The sequence below is a fragment of the Bidens hawaiensis genome, unplaced genomic scaffold, assembly GCF_021521415.1.
Source record: "Bidens hawaiensis isolate Kalapana, Puna unplaced genomic scaffold, B.hawaiensis_p1.1 tig00012472_1, whole genome shotgun sequence".
NCBI lineage: Eukaryota > Viridiplantae > Streptophyta > Magnoliopsida > Asterales > Asteraceae > Bidens > Bidens hawaiensis.
Window position 1 is genome coordinate 664,257 of NW_027492020.1, and position 7,854 is coordinate 672,110.

Genomic DNA, 7,854 nt, shown 5'->3' on the forward strand with positions numbered 1-7,854 from the left:
AAAAATCATATGAACACAATATATGAAATTTTCGGAATCTAGGGTTTGTAATTAACCCATTAAAAATCGAAATTAAGTATAAAGGATGCATAGGATAGTCGTTTATACCTTCCTAGCACCTTAATCTTCAATCAAACTTGAACAATCTTGATTGTATGTGTGTGTATGAAGGCCGATCGCAAGGGGGGGGGGGGGTTAGAGGCTGCCGTCGGGTTTGGGAGAGAAAGAGAGAAGAGAGTTTAGGGTTTTATAATATTATTAATAATAATAATGTTACATCTAGGTCCCTCCACTTCCAAATGTTACTTTTCTAGCTTAATTAACTAGTTCTAGCACATTGAGTTAACGTTTATAACAATGTTATCACATAACACATAAGTCTAACACATAATTATCACATAATTATTGTTTTGACGTTTTTCGTTTATTCACCAATTGTTTGCGTCAACTCGTTTGCGTTTCGGTGCAATTCCCGAAAGACTACACATGTAGTAAGTGTTAAGCGTCATTTAAACCCTAGTTTAAATGTAATGAGGTGTGCGTTATAGATTCAATGATCTTAAGTTTGAATTGACGGAGTTGAGTTAACGGAGTTAACCTGAAATTGACGATTGTCACAATTCCCAAAATATGTATTTTAATATAATCGTGACGAGTAGTTTGTATAATCAATTAAAACTTGACACGTGTCTTTAAACTAATCGTAACGGACATATTTACTAACCATTTACTTGTCACGACTAAATAAGTTTTATGCCTCGTAATCAACGTCCACGAGTAATTCTTAAGTTCTTTAGTCGCGACGAGTAGATTGTAAGGTTAAACTAGTCGCGACGAATTAACTACTAATAAACTACTCGTGTGGGGAATGTAAACCAGGTAAACTAGTCGTCGCGACTAAATGACTTATGAATTACTCGTGGGCGTTAATTACGAGGCATGAAACTTATTTAGTTGTGATGAACAAATTATTATTGAACCTGCTCGTTACGGTTGGTTTAAGGGCACATTGTAAGTTTGAATTGGTTCTACAAACTACTCGTGTGTAATCATAAACTACTTGTCACGACTAGTTTATAATACACATTTTAAGAATTTCTTGCAAATACCTAAAATACGTTTTCATAAAAGCTTGTTTTAGGAATTTTTCCCTTAAAAATAACACAAATAAATATCAAACTTAGGTCACCAAAAGGACCAAAACACACAAGTTGAGATTAAGGAATATGATTTCAAGAATACAAAATAATAAAAACATAAAAACCAAAACTTAAGAGTTGACTTATTTATTACATTTAACAGGAATACAACTTCCGTACACCCACCGTTATCTCCAGTCATAAATCATTAACTTAACCACACCCCCCTCTGTGTTTTCTTTGACCTTAATTTACTCTCTCTCTCTGCATATTCATCTCTCCCAAAAATCCTTAAGACAAAATAATCCAAAACCCACATCCCAAATTCAATAAAACCAAAAACCCACATTGAATCTTCACTCATTTCTCGAAATTAATCCAAAAAACCCACCAAGATCGCAGATTTCTCTCTCTAGAACACAAACCCAGTTCCAAGATTGCATCTTTCTCTCTCTAGAACACAAACCCAGTTCCAAGATTCATCAACAATGGTGGTGAATGTGATCAAATGGAGGCCATGGCCGCCAATCTTGTCAAAGAAATTTAGGGTTAAATTGGTGGTGAAGAAAATGGAAGGTGGGGTGAATCTTGATGCGGACACAGAGAAGGGTTACTGTGTGGAGATTAAGTGGAAAGGACCCAAGATTAGTTTAAGTTCTTTTAGGAGGACAGTCAAGAGAAACTTTACTAAAGAGGTGGTTGTGGTTCAACCAAACGGTGTCGTTCAGTGGGATGAAGTGTTTTATTCAGTTTGTAATCTTTCTGCTAGTAGTAGTAGTAAAGATAATGTTTTTAATCCTTGGGAGATTGGGTTTACTGTCTTGAATGTAAGTTTCTTCATTTCCCATCTCTTTTTATTATTTTGTTAAAAAAATTTTTTTACCTGAAATTGATTGTGTAAATGATAAATCTTGAATGTGACTGTGAGTTTCTTGATTTCCCCTCTTTTGTTTTTTTATTAATTATTTGTTTTTTTTATTAATTATTACTGTGTTCAGATTTTTTTTATTTTTTATTTTTTACTGAATTTGAAAGTGTAAATGTTAAATCTTGAATGTGAGTTTCTTAATTTCTTCTCTTTTGTTTTTTTATTAATTATTTGTTTTTTTATTAATTATTATTGTCAGATTTTATTTTTAATTTTTTTATTTTACCGAATTTGAAAGTGTAAATGATAAATCTTGAATGTGAGTTTCTTGATTTCCCCTCTTTTGTTTTTTTATTAGTTATTATTTTGTTCAGTTTTTTTTTTCAATTTTTTACTGAATTTGAAAGTGTAAATGATAAATCTTGAATGTGAGTATCTTGATTTCCCCTCTTTTGTTTTTTATTAATTACTACTTTTTTTTTGATAAATCTTGAATTTTGCCTTTTTTGCCCTTTTTAAAAGTTGGGTGATTTTTGTCTGCACACTTTGCTGATGGGATCATGGGAATCTTGTGTTTTCAGTATAGATAGATAGATATACATGTACTGTATCTATGTGTTTTCACATATACATTTAGGGGGTCTTGATTAGGCCATTAGGGTTTCATTTGTGTATTTTTGTGTATGTTATGTATTACATGAAAAGCAAGAGCTAAACATTGACTTTTGACTTTGAATGTCAATTAGGTTAACCGTTCACATATTTGGTTTTGGTTTTTAATCTGCTGTTTATTTGGTCCCACTGGTTTGGTTAGCAGAGTATTGGTGGGGCCGGTGAGTTTTCCTTAACGGGCTCTCATGATCAAAAGAAACCTTTTTAAGATATGGAGTATTTAAAAGAACATAGTAATGCAGATTATAGTATAATGCTAGTTTTGAGTTTTGACTGTTTCCATAATGTTGATATATCATGAAAGTCATTTCATTAACTTAGGGTTTGTTTAATGATGTCGAAAGCCCCAGTTTAGCACAATATATGATTTGTCCGCCAGTGTCGGTTTGATGGCGCGAAATCGCGAATCATAGATTTCCGCATCGTACGTATCATATATTGTTCGTGTATACGTATTCTATATTGTCGCATCATATGCATCAAATATTGTCTTTTGTCAGTATATTTCCTAGTATATCTACGACGATGTATTTATGTTGTTTTTGAAGTTGTGATGATGAAATAATTAGTTTCATATGTCTTCTATTTTATTTTTTAATTCAGGGATCTAGCCCGGGACCGAAAAACAAGATTCCTGTAGTTGGAACGGCATCTTTGAATCTTGCTGAATATGTTTCTGCTGCTGAAGAAAAAGATCTTGACCTCACAATTCCTCTCACCGTCTCATGTGGATCAACCGAGCCTGCCCCCTCTCTTCATGTAAGTGAGCTTTATATTTTAGGATTTGTGTATTTACTCAGGTACTTAAATGATAAAGTTTCATAATTTGTAGCGGTTTGGTGTGATATGCATGTAGGTCCCACAAAATCGTGTCGTTAGTTCTTAAAGATTTGAACTTTTAAAGAAAGGATTACAGTTTCCCTGTTTGCCATCACTTTTGATATACATATAGAAAATATTGTAGAAATGAAATGCCTAAAATACCCTTGTTATGCAAATAAGTAACCCTTGAGGTTGATTATGCAGATTCAACTTAGTTTGATGGAGGTTAAATCTGATCAAGAACCAGCAGACGTGACTCAAAGTCAAAGTCAAACATCGGAAAGTTCGTCGGGACCAGGAGAGAAAGATGAGCTTTCTGCACTCAAAGCTGGATTAAGAAAAGTCAAAATCTTTACAGAATACGTTTCGATTAGGCGTGGAAAGAAAACGTCTCGTGAAGATGATCACGAAAGCAGGAGTGAGGAGGGTGATTATTCCTCATACCGTTTTGACTCGGGATCACTTGAAGAGTTTGAAGAAGGCGAGCCAACTGAAGTCAAAGAAGGAGATGCTAGTTTTAGGAAATCGTTTTGTTACGGTACATTGGCACATGCCAACGGTACCACAGGATCTCTTTATGAAGACAGCTTTTATTACAGTTATAGAAAGTCTGACGTGGGCTGCTCTCAAAACGATGATTTTAAACGTTTCGGTTTCCGAAACCGAAACGTTTGTGATCCAGAATCCGAAACGAGGTATCTTTCCTTGGAAGAAAAGGAAACTAAACTTGAGGTCCCCGAAAGGCGAACCGCTTTTAAAGAAAGGATATGCTGAAGAAGGCGGGTGATGACATCGACTTTGACCGCCGCCAGCTCAGCTCAGCCGAATCTTCTTTGGTAAGTGAAAATGTGAAATCAAAATTCAAAAATCAAAACCCTTTTTTGGTTTGGTATTTTTAAGATGATAAAATGAAAAAAAGTTTAATATTTTAATGTATTGTCATTGTCTTTTTAACAGTGGCATACGATGAACGATCAATCTTTAATATCCGAATTCGGTGACGATAGTTTTTGCGGTTGGAAACTGGGAAGAGAAGGAAATAATCAGCCGTGACACACACATGATGCTTAAGACACAAGTTTTCTTTGCTTCAATTGATCAACGATCTGAACGAGCCGCCGGAGAGAGTGCGTGCACCGCCCTCGTGGCGGTTATAGCCGACTGGTTCCAAAACAACCATGATCTCATGCCAAAATAAGTCCCAACTCGATTCTTTGATCCGTGAAGGCTCGTTAGAGTGGAGAAAATCTATGTGGAAAATGAAGTTTACATGGCCCGGTTTCCCGATAAACACTTTGATCTTGAAACCGTACTCGAAGCCAATTTACGCCCCGTTATCAGTCAACCCCGGAAAATCTTTTATCGGGTTTTTCCACCCCGAAAGAAGTCCACGAGGGTGGTTTTGACTTTTTGCAAGGCGCGATGTCTTTCGATACCATGTGGGACGAGATTAGTCGCGAGTCGGAGCCCCGAGTCTACATCGTAAGCTGGAACGACCACTTTTTCGTGTTGAAAGTTGATCTTGATGCTTATTATATTATTGATACTTTAGGGGAGAGGCTCTTTGAGGGGGTGTGATCAAGCTTATATCTTGAAGTTTGACCGAAAACACGACGATTTATCAACTTAACGCGTCTGAATCCGGTTCTGATGACTCCAACCGAAAGTCAACCGCAGAACCCGTTGACCACCCGGGTGGTCAAAAACTCGGGGTGAAAAGGAGGTTATCTGTGACGGGAAAGAATCTTGTAAGGTGTATCTTAAAAGCTTCTTGGCAGCTATTCCTATAAGGGAATTGGAAGCAGATATTGAAAAAAGGTTTACTTTCGTCTTATACACCGATTCATCACAGGTTACAGATCGAGTTTCACTACACTCAGTTGCAGCAACCGACGCCTGATGTGGTCAATGCACCCAAGGTTGATGACTCGGAAAACGTGGTCGTTACATAGGATAGTTTCACAAACGGAAAATGCGGAGTTTTAGGTTTAAAGTTTTTAAGCTTTTAGGTTAAAGTAGATTTGTTTCAACTCTACAAGAACTTGTTTTTCTTATAGATTTGGTGTTAAAGACTCTTGTGATGGAAGGGAATCCCAAATGTGTAGTCTCTGATTCCATCTTTTGCAAATGAAAAAAGTTTGACTTTAACTTTCATTTTTTATTTTTCATTAGATAGAATTACAAAGTTTGTTCTATAACATAGCTGATTTATGAATTGGGTTTTTTTAAAAAACTTTACTTTCACTCACCCTTTAAGTGACAAGCTGTCTTATTTTTAGTCCTTAACACTAACGATCATCCAAAAAAGGCAGTTTGAAAATGGGTTGGTGGTTGTGGGTGGTCGGAATTCCGTCTTTGATTTTATTATTAAGTTCTAAATTTATGAATGAGTGGAAATTAAGCTTTTGCCCTCACATATATGGAAAATATCATTTTACCCAGTGGCAAAGCTTGGACTGACACCGGGGGGCCGGACTCAAATGTAATACAAAATTTTCACAAACAAAGGGGGGCGGGCTCAAATTTTCGACCGAAAACGGCTAAATTTTACACTACGTATAAAAAATTTCGGTCGAAAAACTACTAACTTTTACACTACATATAAAAAATTTCAGGCGGAAAACGGCTAAATTTACACTACGTATAAAAAATTTCGGACGGAAAACGGGGTAAATTTATACTACCGCGTGAGGGGGGGGGGGGCTCTAAGAAACCTTCGCCGTTGATTTTACCCTTCACATGCTTGCCACATATTAGGATTTAACTGACTTATTGAATGACTATTAGTGTAAAGGACTGAAAACGAGACAACTTGTCATTTTAAAGGACAACGAGGTGGTAAGCAAACTCTTTAAATGACCCCAATCCATAAATCAGGTATGTTTAAAACTTTAAAGGACAAAATTTGTAAATATGCAATTTTGATGGTAATTGGTGTTTCTGAGGATAGTTTTTGGTAAGGGAAAATTACCCAAATAGACAAGTTTGACTAAAAAATTACCAAAATAGACATGTTTATTTAGCCTACATCTCTCCAATCATTGGTTTTTTAACCAATAAACAACTGCCACGTCATCGAAGCCGGCTAAGCCTTAGCCTCCACTTTATGGGCACGGAATTTTATAAAAAGTAAAGGGGTCCCACCTTTAACCAATAAAAATTCGACACGTGTCAAAGACGGCTAAACTTAGCCTACATCTATGGTTATTTAGCCGGCATCTTTGACTCTTAGCCCGGCTTCGGGATACGTGTCTATTTAGTTAGCCGGCTCCAAAAGATTCCTTCTTAGACGGCCTCCAACTCGGCTTGTAGGCTAAGACTTCATTTAGCCGCCTTCAATCTTTTCCTTTAGCCGCCAAAAATTGAATATTTTACCAACCTTACTAAATATTTAGCCGGCTTTACTTAGCCGTCTTCTTAGCCGGTGCAAATTTAGCCTCCAAAATTGAATATTTTACCAACTTACCAACCTTATTAAAAACCTTATTAAATATTTTTTTTAAAAATGAGTATCTTTTGAGAGGGTGAAGTTTTATAAGATGTAGGGAATATGGTTGTTAGTTTTATAAAAAATGGTTGGTGAAAAATTAAATTTGGGTAGTTAAGTATTTATTGCTGATGGCTAAAACGTGCCGGCTAAGAGGAAAAAAAAATTGGCGGCTAAGCGAAGCCGGCTAAATAATTAAGTGAGTAGGTAAAATATTTAATTTTGGAGGCTAAATTTACACTGGTTAAGAAAACGGCTAAGTGAAGGCGGCTAAATATTTAATAGAGTTGGTAAGTTGGTAAAATATTCAATTTTGTGGCGGCTAAATTTGCACCGGCTAAGAAGAAGGCTAAGTGAAGCCGGCTAAATATTTAATAAGGTTGGTAAAATATTCAATTTTGGCGGCTAAAATTAGACGGCTAAATGAAAAGATTGAAGGCGGCTAAATGAAGCCTTAGCCTACAAGCCGAGTTGGAGCCGGCTAAGAAGGAATATTTGGAGCCGGCTAACTAAATAGACACGTATCCCGAAGCCGGCTAAGAGTCAAAGATGCCGGCTAAATAACCATAGATGTAGGCTAAGTTTAGCCGCCTTTGACACGTGTCGAATTTTTATTGGTTAAAGGTGGGACCCCGTTGCTTTTTATAAAAATTCCGTGCCCATAAAGTGGAGGCTAAGGCTTAGCCGCCTTAGCCGGCTTCGGTGACGTGACAGTTGTTTATTGGTTAAAAAACCAATAATTGGAGAGATGTAGGCTAAATAGACATGTCTATTTTGGTAATTTTTTAGTCAAACTTGTCTATTTGGGTAATTTTCCCATTTGGTAACCATGTGATGCATGTTGGTTCATAAAAGACCTAGACATT

At 36.3% G+C, this 7,854-nt stretch overlaps 1 pseudogene across 1 annotated transcript; it reads left to right on the plus strand.

The window, feature by feature from the left end:
- The first annotated feature begins 1,212 nt into the window (after window positions 1-1,212).
- Window positions 1,213-5,453, plus strand: LOC143541180 (uncharacterized; annotated as a pseudogene). The gene is made up of 4 exons (XR_013136718.1): window positions 1,213-1,966; window positions 3,283-3,438; window positions 3,706-4,349; window positions 4,459-5,453. The product of XR_013136718.1 is annotated as an uncharacterized LOC143541180 (transcript).
- Window positions 5,454-7,854: the final 2,401 nt, after the last annotated feature.